Raw genomic sequence first — 17029 nt, 5'->3', positions numbered from 1 at the left:
TACTGTCTTTATAATAAGCTGCCTTTCTCAAGTATCACCCACTAGTTTACAGCAGGAAGGTACGTTAGCAGAGGGCCGAAAAGCACAGGAACAGCTGTTTGTTTCCAGGCAAGGCAGACAGTGTGAGCAGGGGGCTGAGATCTGGGCTGGATGCAGGGAGCTCCTGTTTTTGACACTGACTGACTCTGGGGCCGTGGGAAAGTCCGTTAACCTCTCGAGCTCAACTGTCTCCTCTCACCGAGGCAGAGGGAGCTGTGAGGATTAGTGAGCTAATGTTGCAATTGTTTTCAACAGGGCTCATCTACGTGACACCTGCACTTCCCACAGCAAGTGGAATGCAACGTGCTAGGTATCATGGTGGGTATTGTTGGATGTGCTGCAAATATTTGAAAAGCCTCCTGTTTTAACCACAGGACAGTTGGCCAAGGACCACAGTGATGTATAGAATAGGCACACCAGGCAGCTCTCCTCTGCTGGGAACCTCCCCACTGCAAAGGTACAGTATCGTTACCAGCCTCCTTCACAGTGGTCATGAGACCTAAAAGTGTCCCAGGGCAATTTGAGAGGACAACGTGAAATCACTCACAGCCAGAATGGTAGGAAAAGTCAACCCCTTTATTCAGCAGCTGAAATGTTTTGGCTAAGAAACTCTCCCAGCCAAAGTGCCCAGCCCCAGCAAATTGTTCGTGTGGCTCACCAGACTGCAGGAATCGGAATAATGGGCATTTTTACTGAGCCAGTTTCCTTCCATAGGAAGAGCAGCCAGCAGGCAAATTGTTTGGACAGTGAGTGTGGTGTTTGCATGGATAACTATTCGTGTTATAGTTTCAGTAACTCTGACATATGGCTCCCCCATGGTAAGTGAGCACTGGTGTTCTCACCACCTTCCAACCTGGTTAATTATTTTCAGCCTCTCTAAAATATCCTCTGAAATTTCACACATATTTGGTATTCTTCCCTTCCCGGCCTACAGAGCTGTGTAACATTCCTGTGCGATGTTAACCAGCTATCATGTTCCACCCCAGACATGGCCGCACTTCCGTGGGACTGAAGCGGTTCGTGAACGGAATGGGACAGGCATTCTGTAACCATGGGGATGTTCTGTTGGTATGCCTGAGGCTGTGATGGAATGAGAGTGTATTTTGCAAACAGAGATGCGCGCAGTAGAGCAGGAGAAGAGGAGAAACAGGGAGAAGGGGACAGGCAGAGGGCTGGAGAACAGGATGGGTGGAATCCTGTCCCCACTGAAGTCAATGGGAGCTTTGGCATTCATTTCAACAGGCCATAGGATTTCACCCCCAGGGCTGTAATGATCACCATGTGGCACAGAGACAACTGTGCCTGCTGATACTGAGGGGGGAGGGAAGGGACGGGAGGGAGCACATGCTCCGTCCAAGCCAAGCAGGAAATCGGGGGCGGGGGGCGCGCTGTGTGACCCTACACACATCGCAGGTGCCTCACCTCTGATGTGGCACAATAGAGGTCAATGAAGTCTGGATCACAGCTCCCGCGCTCCAGGTCGGAGTCCCAGAGCTATTGGCAGTGCCATGAAATTCAGCAAAGACAAGCGTTAGGGAAGAAAATCCCAATGCACAAGTACAGCACGGGGGTTGGGGGGCGGTACTGGCTTAGCAGCAGCACTGCTGAGGAAAGCATGGTAGCGATGGATCACACCTCAGCGTGAGCCAGCACTGCCATGCTATGGCAAAAATAAAGCAAATGCAGTTTTAGGGTTGCCTTCACAGAGGCACAGCAAGCAAAGCATCACGCTGCTCGGTGCCATTTAGGCTCAGCCTAGAGCACTGTGTCCTGTTTGGGCCACCAATGTATAGAAAGGATGAGGAGAACCTGGCCAGAGGTGGGCAACAAAGATAATCACAGGGACAGAATATATCCCCAGGAGCAAAGGCTGAAGGAACCAGATGTGTTTTGCTTGGAAATGAGGAGACCTGGAGGGGGACATGAGAGCCATCTCCAGCTACCTGAAAGGCTTCCATCAAAATATGGAGAAAAGTTGCTCTCTCATGCCGCAGACAAGAGGCAAGAGGGTTAACCCACAGCACAACTGATTTAGATGAAATCTCAGGGGAAAGCTTCCTGGCTGTAAGAACAGCACTGCCTCAGGAGCCTGGGGAGGGTCCTTCACTGGAGGTTTGCAGACGATGGTGGTCCAGCCATATCTCCTGGCAGCGGGTTAGAGCAGATGATCCTTGTGGGCTCTTCTAATTCTATGATTCAATCACCTTAAGCAACTTTGTACTTCATTCCAGACCAGTGATTCACCCTAAGGATCACCAGGCTCCTTTCCACTTCATTTACTGCTATTCTGGTTCTTGCTGGTAGCAGTAGTGGTACTGGGTATATTATGATAGAGCCCAGAAGGCCACATTGTAACAAGCTCCGGGGAGATGCTGGGGTTTACACTGAGAAATGGAGAAACGTGCCCAGCTGGAATTCCCTATCAGTCCAGCCAGAAGAAGCAAGTACCAGCAGAATTTCAAGGGAGCAACTCGGTCCTTCCACTCTAAACAATCAGGAGCCAGAATTCATGGTACCAGAGCTCCGAGTTCTCCGTCAGCCCCATTCACGTCTTCCTCCTTCTGTGGATTAATCCCGTCTCTGCTGAATTCAGGGAGAGTTGAAAAACTGTAGCACTAGGAACGGGACTGCTGGCGCAAGAATGACGGTTGCAAGCTGCACCTGTGGCATTTTTAACACTGGACGTTTAGTCCTAGATTTATTTTTCAGCTAAGGCAGGAATTATCCACAGAGACTTTCTCCCAAAGAGAACTTCCTGTGAGTGTGCTGACTGGTTGAGCAGGCAGCATGATTAAGGCACCGTGTCATGTACCTGAATAAAAAGTGATTCAACATTGTATTTTCCACAGTATCTTCTTGACCTGAACCATCCTGCCAGAAAAGGCCTGGGCAGCTTCAGCTGTCTCACATGTCCATCTGTCACTCGACGGGACAGAAACAGCCACTTAAATAGAGACAGGAGATAGCCAGGCATTGATGAACTATTAGTCACCAGCACCAGAGACAACTGAGGAGCCGTAAATATAGAGAGGTGGCAGAACATCATGCCTACATTTCAGAGGAAAGCTTTACTTTAAAGCCCCGTGTATGTTAACTGTGCTACGCGCAGGACGGTGAGGTGGCCGATAACGGGCTACACTGATGACATGGACCCGGGGACAAACTGAGGTTCCTCTGATTGCCCTGAAGTGTTTCTCTTCCCTCTGGGCAGATTTTGGAATTCGGCCCCAATTTGGAAGCAGGGTGACAGCAGAGCACAGGTGCATGAAGGATGCTGGAGGGCTGTCATTGCAGGCAGTGGACATTCAAGAGGGCGTTTAGGGCTTAACCTTTAGCCACTTGCTCTGAGGCCCACACACAGGGTGTGGTGCCTCCCAAAACCTACACACAGAATTTAACACTCTGCTTTTATTCAAATTGCCAATGCCACAAAGTTGTGGCCATTTTTCCAATCCTCCTATTTAGCTCAGCATCCAACGACAGGGTGTCAGTGATGGTGGACCCGAGGTAAATGAACTCGTTGATGACCTCTAACGTATAGTTGTCAATGCTGATTGATGGGGATTCAGCAACATCCTGACCAAGTACGTTTGTCTTCTTTAGACTGCTGGTAAGCCCAAAGTCCTTGCACGCTTTGGAGAACTGATCCAGCAGTTTCTGAAGCTGGTCTTCTGTGTGAGACAGTACAGCAGCATCATCTGCGAACAGCATGTCTCTGATGAGGACTTCCCGCACCTTAGACTTAGCTTTCAGCCTTGCAAGGTTAAACAGTTTTCCATCAGATCCTGTGTGCAGCAAGATGCCCTCTGTTGAAGATCCAAAGGCATGCTTCAGGAGGAGTGCAAAGAAGATCCCGAACAATGTCGGAGCAAGCACGCATCCTTGTTTGACGCCGCTCCTGATTCTGAAAGCATCCGATAATGAGCCGTCATCTTGGATGGTTCCTCTCATGTCTTCGTTGAACGTCTGGATCATCTTGAGTAACTGTGGAGGACAGCCTATCTTGTGGAGCAGTTTGAACAGACCATCCCCGCTGACCAAATCAAAGGCCTTGGTCAGGTCGATGAAGGCTATGTAGAGTGGCTTCCTCTGTTCCCTGCACTTCTCCTGCAGCTGCCTTAGAGAGAAGACCATGTCAACGGTAGACCTCTCTGCGCAGAATCCGCACTGCGATTCGGGGTACACCCTCTCACCAATCTTCTGGAGTCTGCCAAGGATGATGCAAGTGAACAGTTTACCAGTGACGCTTAGGAGGGAGATTCCACGGTAGTTGTTGCAGTTGCTTCTGTCTCCTTTGTTCTTATACAACGTTACAATGTTGGCGTCGCGCATATCCTGTGGAACCTCACCCTCTTTCCAGCACAGGCGCAGTAGCTCATGTAGAGGTTCCAGGAGTGTGTCCGCGGCACACTTGATCACCTCTGGTGGTTTACCATCCTGGCCTGGGGCCTTTCCTGCTGCAATGCTGTCGATGGCTCTCTTCAGTTCATCCACAGACCTTGTGGATGGTGCAGCAAAGGCAAAACTGCATGTCTTTGCCGCTTCCCTGGCCGCAGCGCCCTATAAAGCTTGGATGTGCTGTACTCAATCTGATTCAGCTCTAGACATCCACCCTGGGGTACCCCAGCCATTGCCTTTCGCACAGGAGCCACGGTGACCCCTGGGAGCAACGCCAGGTGCTGCACAGAGGTTTGTACGGCTGTACCAAACCATCAGCGGAGCTATCTGCAAAGCCACGTTCTTCCTCCGAGCCATCTGGAAGCCCTCACACCCCCCTCCGCCTATGGCATCTTCCCTTTGCTACAGCTCCTTCACATCTGCAGGACAGGTGCGCTCCTGCTCACCTCGCACAAGGTGATGATCGGCCTGTGACACTTCCCAGGCCTCCAACCCCACCGTGGGGGCTAGACTCAGAGTGCGGCTGCCTGTGGGAAGTCATCCAGAGGGCAGCTGAGACAGTCACAGGATGCTTTTAGAACCAGATCGGGGAGAGGATGAGGACGCTAAATTCGTTGGTGTGCATATACCGCAAAGACAATCTACGGCCAGATGCCACCCCAGGCCCTAGATAAGAATGTGAAGGATAGTACTTAAAGAGAACGGTGCAGAAGGAGCTGCGCAGGGCCACAGACCCAATAAAAGAAATAAAGTAATTGAGCTGGACTGCTGAGGGATCCCTTTAACCCCCGTGCCACCAGCAATCTGCTGTTCCCAGATTATGGCAGTCCTCCCGCCTACTTTTTTCAGCCCACTTGACGCCTGGGGGCAAGGGGAGAGTAGAACCATAAAAACAAAGGAATAGGAAGGGAAGCCAAACTGGGATGGGCAGAGACTAGCAAAAGGATGGCATGGGCCAAGGAGACAACGGCAGTGAAGAGAAGGGGAAGGAAGGAAACCAGCACAAATGGAAAGAGGGAGAACTGGGAGCATCTGTCCGCTGGCGGACTGACCAGATTCTGCCTCTCAGCCAGCGGAGACCATCCCATTTTACTTCCACGCCAACACCTGCTCCATTCCCACCCTGCCTCCAAGCATGCATTCCACCCAGCAGCCACTGGCTCCACCTGTTGTGACATTGCAAATCTTTGACTGGCTGCTGATAGCCAACTGACAGGGAGATTCGGGGGAGGAGGGGGCTATAAATCAGAAGCTGCTTTGCACATCCAAGTTTTTGTTCAATCCCTCTGGTCTATTTTGGGCTTGGAGAAGAGAACCCAAGCCAGGAAAGCTCCCTGCCAGATAAAGGAGAACATGTGTGGGACAGAGGGAAGCGTGGCTGCGAACGGCGTCCTTTGAATTGTTTCCATCCATGGGCGGAATAAATTTTGCTATGCGTGTACGCCGCCAGCTGTGGGCACTCTGCTTATCAACTGGGTGGCACCTAAATCTCTCCTGGGTGCCCCCGCAAGCATTCAGCTTACAGCGACCCCTGACTGCAAATCCTCTGAACCAGGAGATTTCTAGTTACTGAGAACACTCCCCAAACAAACCATAAGAACATAAGAACAGACATACTGGGTCAGACCAAAGGTCCATCTAGCCCAGAACCCTGTCTGCCAACAGTAGCCAATGCCAGCAATCTTGTAGCACTTTAAAGACTAACAAAGTGATTTTTTAGTTGATGAGCTGTGGTGGGACAGACCCACTTTCTCAGCTCTGGGAAATCCTGGCGCATGACAACTGATAACAGAGACAAAGAGCACTGAAGCTAGAAGAAAAAAGAAATAAGAGCTGAGGAATCAGCCAGGCAGGACAGCAGGAGAAGGGGGAGAGAGGACATCTCAAACTCAACAAAGATGTGAACTACCTTGTGCATTACAAGGACAGTTTCCCCATCTTTAGTATTTGTCGTGATCCCAGGCAACCCACTTAACCTAAGAGACACTTGGAGAAACTAATTTTCTTTCCCCTCTCCTTCTGTGCTACCCACCTGAACCGGACGGGACCTCAAGAGGTCACCGAGTCCAGGCCCCTGCCCTCACTGCAGGACCGAACACCATCCCGCACAGATTTTTCTTTTTTTTTTAATTTAACTTCCTTGAAAGGCCTCTCAAGGATTAAACGCTCAACGTGGGGTTTACAAGGCCAACGCTCTGACCACTGAGAAATCCCCCTGCCGACGGTGAGAGGGGAGAGCCAGGTAAAAGGAGTCCTCCCTTCCCAGGCTTCCTGTCCCCCAGTGGCTACAACCCCGCAGAACTACAGCTCCATTACCCCGTGGAGCTGGCAGGGCTCACTGGGGGCACGGGCTGAACACATGCCGGGGCTGGAGCTGCAGGCTCCCTCTGAGCCCTGGGTAGCTGCGGGAGGGGCTGCACCTCCCGACACACGTTGCCAGCCAGTGCCCAGGCAGGCCAGGTGCCTGCATGCCACCCAGATGCAGCAAACAGTAACTCGCTGCAGATTTCTCCCCAGCCCCGCCGCAGAGCCTCCACCCCCAGTAGCTGCCCTCATCCCCTCCCACCCCACAGCCGCTCTCCTGCCTCCACCCCACTCCAGCACACCGATCCCCTAATTTTTGTCCCCACCCCAGAGCACATGGGCCCCCCACAAAATCTAGTAGCCCTGAACCACCCGAAGAGTCAGTCCGGCCCTGACCCTGAGCACCACCCATCCTGCAAGAGGGTGGGGTCTCATGGGGTCCTGTGGAGGGATTGCACGGACAACCTTACTTCTGGCACCGGCTAATTTTTGAGGGCCTGCCCTTGCGCCCGCAGCAGTGTTCCTGCTGTGGAGCTTGTTCTCTGCCACCGTCATGCGCTGAGCAAGGGCCCTGCGGGCTCGCCCGCTGGTTGCATCTGTCCCATGCATGTCACAGATCTAGGGCCCTGCTCTGGCTCACAGAACTGGCCTTTGAGTTGCAAGCTGGAAAAGCCATCACCCCCTAACATGATTCTCGTCTCACATAGCCCCATGGAATTCAGCACTGGATCATGTGCCTGGGACATCTGTGAAATGCAGCAGCTGCCACCCTCCTGCCACCCACAGCACACCCTCTTGTACTTCATTATGCTTATCCTGTACAGTTACAACTTAACAAATTACTTAACCACGCAGCTCTGAATCCAGCTGGCTTCTGCGAGGTATTGCTAGGCAGGAGCTCTCCTTATGTTCCATGATTGTCCACTGTCCTGAACTCCGGGGCTATGGCCACACAGCAGCCCTACCTGGAAATAAGCTGTTCCGAAACAAGGCTGCTCCACCCACAAGTGTATTTCGAAATACGCAGTCTGCACACCTAGCGCCTATTTCGAAATAACGCTTTCAAAATAGGTGCTAAGACAAGCTATGGCTAGACTGTAGTTGCTATTACGGGATACAAATGGATTCTAAAATAGCAACCCCACAGCTAAACACCATGCTCAGAACTGCAGAGTGTCACGAGAGGGGTTGCAGGAACTTCGAAATAGGCCCTTATTTCGAACTCTGGTGCCGTTTGGACAGCACCAAGTTTGAAATAAGTCACCTCAAAATAACTTAATGCAATTTCATCATCATCATCACCATCATCATCGTCAACACTAACCATGGTTCAGCGCCCGTGGGTGTCCGATGCCTCCCTCACTATTTTCTTCCATCTTTCCCTATCCAGTGTAAAGTGGCTTAGTTTCCGTAGACTAGCTCCGCACCTACCTACTATATCATCCACCCATTCTCTGTGGGGTCCGCCTCTGCTATTCGAAACGTCCATTATGCTGAATTTACGCAGTTTGCATTGCACAAGTTGCGTAAGTTAGTTTGCATTACAGCTACAGTGTAGCTGTAACCACAGGGAATAGAGCTTATTCCAAAATAGCTATTTCAAAATAAGTGCTATCCTGTGTCTTAACAGCACCCAATTTGAAATAGGCGCTATCCCGTCCTCAATGAGTTTACCGATTTGAAATAATGCACCCAGTCTTTCAATTTTCTTTCAACATAGCGTGTGCATTGGATAGACACTCACAAAGTTATTTCGAAATAAGAGCTCTTATCCTGAAATAACTTGGTGTTGTGTCCGCAGCCTGGGACTCTGATCTAAAATCATGGCTTGCACCATCAGACAAACAACAAAGGATTGTTGTTCAGATCTGGCACAAGTAGGTCCCACACCACTGTCTTTACCAGAGCAGCACTTGAGGTCTGCCGGCCTGGCCTGGCTCAGTGGAACCAGCAAGACAAGGGAACTAGCACTCTGATAATTGTATTTTCAATTGTTAGGTAGCAGCGGTGGTGATGGGATGTGATGTGCCCACCTTAAAAATAACCAGCCCCAAAGCCTCAGAATACATATCTCTGCCTGTCGTTGCTCCAACGGTCAAAAGGGATCAGTCAGCAGGGTTGACAGTGTATTTCTGGTTGCCCTAAATAATGGTTAGCACATATGTCCTGCATTCTTTTCAGGGAAGAAACGGAGCTGCAAAGCCCACCTTAGTGGGATCCGGTGTGCTGGATTAGCCGCAGAGGTCGCAGCCGGCACTGGAATGGCTGCCTTTATTCCTAACTTTAGCAGCATGTGTTTGGACATGAACAAGGCAGGCTCCGTTTCTCCCTCCAAAGGACAGGCCAATATTTAGTAACAACTTGAAGACGTGGCCGACACCCTTTGTCAGGCAGCCAGCGCAGAGGCTTAATTTCCATGGTGTTATGATGGTAACGGGGCGCACACAGAACAAGCTCAAATATCAATTCCCACCTGCCTTGCTGCTGGCCAAACACAGTAATTAAACTGACATGCCAGTGGCTATTTCTGCCAGGGTTAGAGCCTCCTGAAGCGCCGTGTGTTTCGTTTTCATGAATACCTCTTTATCACTCACTAAAGTCATTCTACAGACAGCTCTGGCATCTTCGCACTGATCAGCAGTGCTTGCTAAGCTCCTTAGCCAAGCTAATTCAGTCTTTTGTTACATGCTGAGAGAGGGATGAGCCGAGGAGGAACACTGTCAGGAAAGTAGCCCAAAGGTTTCCTTGGCAGAGTGTATTCTCCAACAGACAGACTGTCCCAAAGACTGATGGGCTGAGGGCCAACCTCCACCCCATTAACAGGTCTTCTAGCCACAGCTAACTCTCCATAAAACTTCCTCGCGTGTGATGTGTTCACGAATACTGAAAATGTACCTCAAAACTTGCACACCGGACTGTGGGTCACAGCCCCTTTCCTCTTCACCTGGGCGCCGTGTCGAGTTTCAGGTGAACGGTGTCTTTCACAGCTGTGACCCACAAAAGCTTATCTCCACTCAGCAGAACACCATGTTCTACGCTAGTGCTGTGCAAAGATTCCGGTAGCAGGGAAAGTGAGCCAGGACGCCCTCAAACACTGGCTAACAGGGAAGCCACTGGTGTGCTGTCACATCTCCTATTCTGCTGACCAATATTGCGTGCTTGCACCCCTGATCTGTCTGTGCCCAGCTCTTGTCTCATCTTTTACTTGAAGCAGGGGCCAGTCTCTTGTTCTGGGTTTGAAGAGTGCCTAGGACAATGAGGGCCTGGCCTATGCAAGGGATCCTAGACGTTAGGGGGAATACAAGTCACCTAATCATACATGCAGCCTGGAGATGCTTCCTTTAGGCTGGCAGCACCAGAGCCAGCAGACGCCAGCTGTAGTCTGGATCCACAGAGACCCGTTGTTGGTTCCTCCTCATTTCGGCTCACACTGAGTGGCCATTCAAGGAGCTACATACACATGACCATTTCCCTGGCATCCCTCCACTATGTGAGCAAGGGTTGTGGGTGCCAGTGGGGTGTTACTGAACAGTCGCCCGGACAGGAGCTAGCCCGTGTCATCCTGAGTGGGCAGAGAGGTGGCCTGTAGGAGTCATGAATTCTCTTACAAGAGGGGGGCCATCCCTGAGAAAGCTTGAGAGCCATGCAAAAGCGCTAGGGACAGTGCTGGCTGGCCCAGGGGTGTGTGCGTACCCTGGGGCAGCAATACGGCTCGGCCATTCTCCTGTTCTTGTTCTCTTTCACAATACCCCCTGAAAACTCCCCAGCAAAATAAGTTGCCAGTGCCTTGTCACCCAGGTTCCCGCTAATGTTCTCCATTTGGGGCAGACTAAATTTTGTTACGTGCAGATGTGCACCACCAGGAGAAACACAGGCTGATGCATGCGGGCGCTTTGCTAATCAGCTGGTTGGCACCTGACTCTCTCCTGACTGGCCACCCAAGTGCTCACCTTACAGGAAACGCTGCTTGTGTGGCTAGCAGCAGCAGCACCACACACCCCCATGCAGGCTCTGCAGTCCGGCACCCACCCCGGGTGGTGAGGTGAGGTGCCAAAGGGCGTTAGCTCTAGACCCATTCCCCAGGGGAACAAGTGGCCCAACAAGGACTGAGAATGAGCCAAAATGGGAGGAGTCAGGTGAGGGAGGAGCCTGGAGGGAAATCCAGCCTCACTTCAGGCAGGAGGGTGAGCAGGACACACAGCGGGCAAGTCAGAGAGCATTGTCTGTGTTCAGTTCCTCTAGCCAGGAGGTAGGGACGGGAGAATTCCGACCAGCATTCCCACCCCTCCAACGACAGAAGGTAAAGGAGGCTCATTCCCCTTCGGGACTTTTATGTGGAGAAAGGCTGGTACAGCAAGCCAGCTCGTGGGTGAAAAGCCAATTTGCACCCTGGGGCAGACTCATTTCCTGGCTCGCTGAGTTCAGAAGAGGAGCAGCTTTTACAAGGAACTCAATTTTGTTTTCCTCCCCATGGCACAACAAACAGCACGGCAGCTTGGCAAAGTTCTCATGCCCAGTCACAGAGGAGGCCGTCACAGAGGAGGCCGTACCGTCGCCAGCCTGGGCTGTAAACCTCTCCATCCTGCTGAAGTGTGCTGGCAGGAGCGACAGACTGCCCAGCTGGGCTTCCTGCCACAGGCTGCAACCTTTTGAAAGGTCTCACAGTCCAGCTACATACCGTTTTCCCTAGTGATGCTCATGCTTTCCTATCATCTCGTGCCAGCTCGCATCCCCTGGACAACTTTTCCCTTGTATGGCGGTTTATATAGAGGCTCACCTGCTTTTAGACACCCCCCCACCCCCCGTGCTTACAAGTGAAAAAACGAACCCCTAAACACACAACATATGCACACGGGGACCTGAATGAAAAGGACACGTGAAATCGGAAACACAATCTTCCCAAAGGGTGACGCTTGGCAACTGTTAGCTACAGGGAGAAACCCAGACAGACAGCTGTTCTGTGACTTCCAGAGCCCGGCTACTGTAACCTTCTCAAAGGTCATGTCCCACGCTGAAGGCAACCAGATGTCCTGATTTTATAGGGCAGTCCTGATATTTGGAGCTTGTCTTATACCAATGCCCAGTGGTTTTTTTTGTGTTGGTACTTGCTGGTACTGAGTATTGGCACCTAGGCAGCAGCTGAGGAGCCAGCTGAAGCGCCTCTATCTTTTTCTTGTTCTTTTTTTTTTAAACAAACATGGCACTGCCGATTCCAATTACCTCCCGCCCCTGCCCGTCTAGTGGCACAAGTGTTTGTGTTATTATTTCTCTAGCAAAGAGGTCAGCAACCCCAGGCACAGGTGCCAAGCGCAGCACATGAGCAGATTTCCATCGGCATCCGAGACGGGAGCTCATCCCCACCGACTCTTCTCCCCTACAGCCGGGAGCTTGCTCCAAGCCATGCCTGTGAATTAATGACAGACCCAGCGAATGCTACCAACTGCAGTCAGGCATTCTACCAGAATGGTGCTCAAATGTCCATTCTGCTCCCTTTGAGGTCAAGCACTTCGGCCGCGTGCGTGGGCTCTCTTCGGACAGCAGTGCAGACTCCGCAGTTAGCCAACACTGCAGACCTCCGAGAGCCCCCAAGAACCACAGATCAAGCGAGGTACGAAGGCGCTGGAGCCACGTTTATTGTCATTGACGTCTGGTCTCCAACACCCTCATGAGTCTCCAGTGTGACTCAACAGTTTACATTGGTACATGCATACGCCGGGACAATGGAGAAGACTCAGTTGACGGCAAGGGGGTTCCATCATCCCCTAGGTCGCTCAACACAGCCCCTGTTACACACACACTTGTATACACGGGTATAAACAAGTTACATATCCAGGTACAACCCCCTCATTGTAATACACTGACACCACTTAATGGAACTAGATCTACCCATTGACTTGGGGAATAACGGTGGTACCAACAAAACAACGCTATCCATCATGCTGTGATTACGACCTGTTCCTGAACGTGGGTCGGAATGTAGCTGGTGCTAAGCTATTATCTATGGGGAGTGTCTGGGGAGTGTGTGGTACTAAGCAGGATGTGTTTATGTGTATCACTAAGTGCCTGGCTCTGGGTGCTTTTAGGCTCTGTGACTTATCAGCTCTGTCTCTTGCTGCGTTTCTGTGGGCAGAATCTACCTAGCCCAGTTTTTGCTTTAACCAACTGTTGTTCAGGCTTGAGGCTTTTTGCTTTGCTGTATGTTAATAAAGCATTGCGTGTTGTCCTCAGCCTTTAGCCTTACACCAACCCTCTCATTAGTACACCAACCACCACCTAAATGGCAAAGCTATGCATTTTAATTGGTTTATTAATGACGCTGTTGTGCGTAGGACCACTAGTGACTTTAAAAAGTATCACTGGCACTCGGACTGCACATTGAGGTCAAAAGGTCAAATTTCAGTACTCTGCCTTGGACAGGTTGTTGACCCTGGATCTAGCATATAGAAAAAATATTTGTCCGTTCCTTGCATTGCAGGAAAAGCAACTGCCGAAGCAAACACATAATAAAGTGAGGTAAGTGAAGATAAATGTATGTGTGTGGCTAAGGAAAATACCCCAGCTTGATGCACGCTTTCTGCCTCTAATGAGACGACAGCTTGTTTATGGTTTGCCCAAGGGTACTGCACGATGCCAAGGGAGGGAAGCTGCTGAAGGTTAAATTTCCCATAAAGGTATTAACATGCATGTGCGCTTTTAGTAGAAATAAGGGGACAGTATTTCAAAGGTGCTAAAGTGATTTAGGAGCCATTCTCAAAATCTGCTTGCACCCTTAGCAGCCTACCTTTCAATAAGATTTCGGCTCATACGGACTTCATCACTTTGGAATAGAGGGTTTACCTGGCTGCAGCACGCACGCGTTTTTGGAAATTGCAGCTAGCTCTGCGTTGGCTAGGCTGCGGCGTAGATGGCAGGGCTCCAGAGTGCCAGAGTCCGGTTTACTGCTACAGGTCACTTGCCCCCTCAGATCAGTGCACTACCTCAATCTTGATGCCAAAACAAGAGAAGTGTTTTGCCGCCTTCACCGTGCAGACATTAACCCAGCAAACAGGCCCTCCACAGAGGTTGCAAAGTGCCTTCGCCTCACTCCAGCCCAAGTCACGGTTTTAGTTTCCTATTTCATTTTAGAGCATTTGCTCCTAAAACGTTTCATTCTTCCTCTTCCCCCCACCAGCTCCCAACCAAAAAAGAACGGCCACCTCTGCCCGCCACAGGCGAACTGCCAAGCCCGGGAAACCCACTGCTGTTGCTACAGCCGTCGTGAGACTCTCAGCATTGCCTTGGAAGGAGAGGAAGCAACGTTTTCAACTCCAGCCCTCCCCCCTGCAGCCCCCAAAGTGCAAATGAAGCTCTTGCAGATCACACACGTGAGCGGCCGTCAAGTCAGAGGAGACGACCACTCGGCCAAAGAGGGCAGAAAAAGCTGACCTGTCGTTGCCCTGCAGGGAGCACTGCTCCCTCCATCCCAGGGGCCTGGTGCTTCTGTCTTTGCCGTGTGTGGCTCAGTTTCAAGGGGAGAGGCGCGAGATAGGATTTCCTCCTGCAAAGAGCAAGGCCAGTGCTCAGCTCTGTGTGTTCCATTTGGTGCAAAAAGCAGCAGAAGAACCAGGTGCACAAACGAGTCACTCACCCAGCGGCCACGCTGGGCCAGGCAGCTGTCTCGCTTGGCAGACTGCCGGCAAGCTGATGTGTGATGCACCCTGTGCTGGCCTGCTGCAGCGCGCGCTAACTGCCCACCCGCCCCTGCGCTTCAACCCCTCCTTCAGGGGCTTTGCATGAGCTCTCTCTGCAACAGGAGGAGAGCTCTCTGGATCTCAGGCAGACCCCTGTACAAGGGGGCCTGAAAAAAATAAAAGACAAATAAAACTGATCATAGAAAATGAGTTCTAAGTGAATTGCAAAGTTACAATCAATTATTATTATTAAATTAAATCTCTTCCAATGATGTTGTGAATAGCTGTCCAAAAATCAATGTTGTGGGGTCCTTTTTCATTTGCTGAAGTGCACACGGCGCCTAGAACTGGCTTTCATGGGGGTCCGTGAATGGTTTCTGGGGGCAACTGGGGGGTCCATACTAGTCACATTTGGGAACCACTGCCCAGTGGTACAAAGCAGCCAGCAACCCTCCAATAACAGAGCAGCTTACACACAACCGAGGAGCCTGTGGAGGAACATTGCCAGCAGATCTTAGCTGGAGGGGGGTGGGGGTGCAACCTCCATCCCTAGAGGTTTTTAAGTCCCAGCCTGACAAAGTCCTGGCTGGGATGATTTAGTTGGGGTTGGTCCAGCTTTGAGCAGGGGGTTGGACTTGACCTTCTGAGCCTCTTCCAGCCTGAGGATTCTATGATTCTATGCAGGAGACTGGGTGAGGAAGGTGGTTGCAATGGATGGCAGCTGGGTGGGCTCACTCTTCTCTGTAAGGAGCTAGCCTGGTTTATTTAGATCCTGGGACACAACAAGCTGGCAAAATCGTTCAGTGCTTGAAAACAGCAGTAGGAGCCCAGGAGAGGTGAAAACACCTGGAAAGCACAATTCAGGGAGTCAAACTGTCGAGTGCCACAGCAGCTCTCTGCACACAGGCCTCTGGGGGCAAATGTCCATTAGGAAGGAAAGTCTTGCAATAAGTTGCTCACCAGAGAGCTGATGGCAAAGCTCACGGACCGCCTGGCGCTCGCCCAGATGGCGCAGGGTGCAAAGCAAACCGAGAAGCTGCCAAGGTTTCTGTGCTAACGTTTGGCAAGGCAGATACTTTCCTGAGAACAGCCAAGTGTTTACTTTCCTCTAACTTGGAAATTTATCCCATGAGCTAATTCAAGTTCTTCAGAGCCTGGCAGGTTCAGGCCCAGGCTGCAGCATGTGCTTAATGAGCCAATGCATGGCGTGGAAAGTTAAGCACAGGCATAAGTCTTTGCAGGTTTAGGGCCTTCGGGCAGGAGCTGGCAAAATGGGCTGAGGGCAGGATCCAGCCCAAGCTGCTAGATCCACGCGGGGTGTAGCAGGAGCCCCACCGAGGCTCCCTGCCTGCCTCACCCCGCACGCTGCTCGGAGAAGCCAGCTGTGATGGCCCTGTGCTTCTGCGCGCCAGGTGGGAGGGGGAGGAGCCTTTGCACACTGCTCCCGCCCACAGCACAATCACACAACTCCCATTGGCCAGTTTCCAGACAGGCAGCACGCAAAGTGCCCGTCCCCCTCTCCCCCCGGCTGGCAGTGTTCAGAGCAGGGCGTGGAAGGCAGGGAGCCTGGCTAAGGACCCTGCTGGGCTGCTGGCTGGGGGTTGCCCAGGTAAGCACCTCCCAGCCAGAGCCCGCCTCCAGCACCCCAGCCCCTCCCCTCACGACCCTCTGCTCCCCTCCTGCACCCCTCCTCCTGCCCAGACCCTGCATCCCTCCTCCAGGTCAGAATCCTCTTCTGCACCCCAACCTCTGTCCCATGTCACAACTCAAACCCCTGCCCCACCTCCCGCACCCATACCCAGGTGACAAATCCCTCCCAGACCTTGCATCCCCTCCTGCACCCTTCCTCCAGGTCAGAATCCTCTTCTGCACCCCTCCTCCTTCCCAGACCCTGCTCCCTAGTCTCCTGCCCCAGATCATAACCCCCCCCTTCACCCAAAGGCCCTCCCGGATCCCACACTCCCTCCTGCGTCTCAGCCCCCTACTGCAAGCTCCCTCCCCACCCAACCTCCATCCCAGGTTCTGCATGTCCTCCAGCAACATCATGGAAGAGTGCGGCCCTTGACCACTTACCGAATTCTTGGAGGGGCCCCTCCCCTATGAAAAATGATGGCCTGCCCCTGCCCTAAGGAATCTGCAGTCCCCACCTGCTGGGCATCTCTGTGTCCTTTACAAGCAACAAAGGTAACCCATTCCAGCAGGGGCATGCAAGCCTTGGCAGAACCTACCTCTCTTAGCCACTGATCAGGTCCCTCAGCCCCATTACACCCGAAAACCCCCAATTCTCTCATTTCCCCTCACCACCCTGGCAACAGTGAGGTCCAGCAGGAGCTGAGCGCCCAGAGCAGCTACACAGCTTGCTCAAGGTTTTGTATAGACAGATACACGTCTCACAGAGCTGGAAGGGACCTTGGGAGGTCATTGAGTCCAGTCCCCTGCCCTCTTGGCAGGACTAAGCACCATCCCCCCTTTTTCTTTAAATCTATTTGCCCGAGTCTCTAAATGGCGCTCTCAAGGATTGAGCTCACAACCCTGGGTTGAGCTGGTCAACGCTCAAACCACAGACTCACAGAATGACAAACACAACAAAGCCGTCCTGGGGCACCTTAGAGCCGCAC

General features: G+C 51.9%; 1 protein-coding gene and 1 long non-coding RNA gene across 2 annotated transcripts in view; one reads left to right on the top strand and one right to left on the bottom strand.

Moving 5' to 3' along the window:
- Positions 1–17029, bottom strand: part of FHL1 (four and a half LIM domains 1) — a 52024-nt gene that overhangs the window by 27418 nt on the left and 7577 nt on the right. The gene's annotated exons all lie outside the window — the stretch shown is intronic.
- LOC142020390 (uncharacterized) lies at positions 162–15045 on the top strand. The gene is made up of 3 exons (XR_012647379.1): positions 162–496; positions 13217–13254; positions 13913–15045. It is a non-coding gene; the product is annotated as an uncharacterized LOC142020390 (long non-coding RNA).

Source organism: Carettochelys insculpta, chromosome 13 (genome assembly GCF_033958435.1).
Source record: "Carettochelys insculpta isolate YL-2023 chromosome 13, ASM3395843v1, whole genome shotgun sequence".
Lineage (NCBI taxonomy): Eukaryota > Metazoa > Chordata > Testudines > Carettochelyidae > Carettochelys > Carettochelys insculpta.
This window is presented reverse-complemented; position numbering and strand designations above follow the sequence as displayed.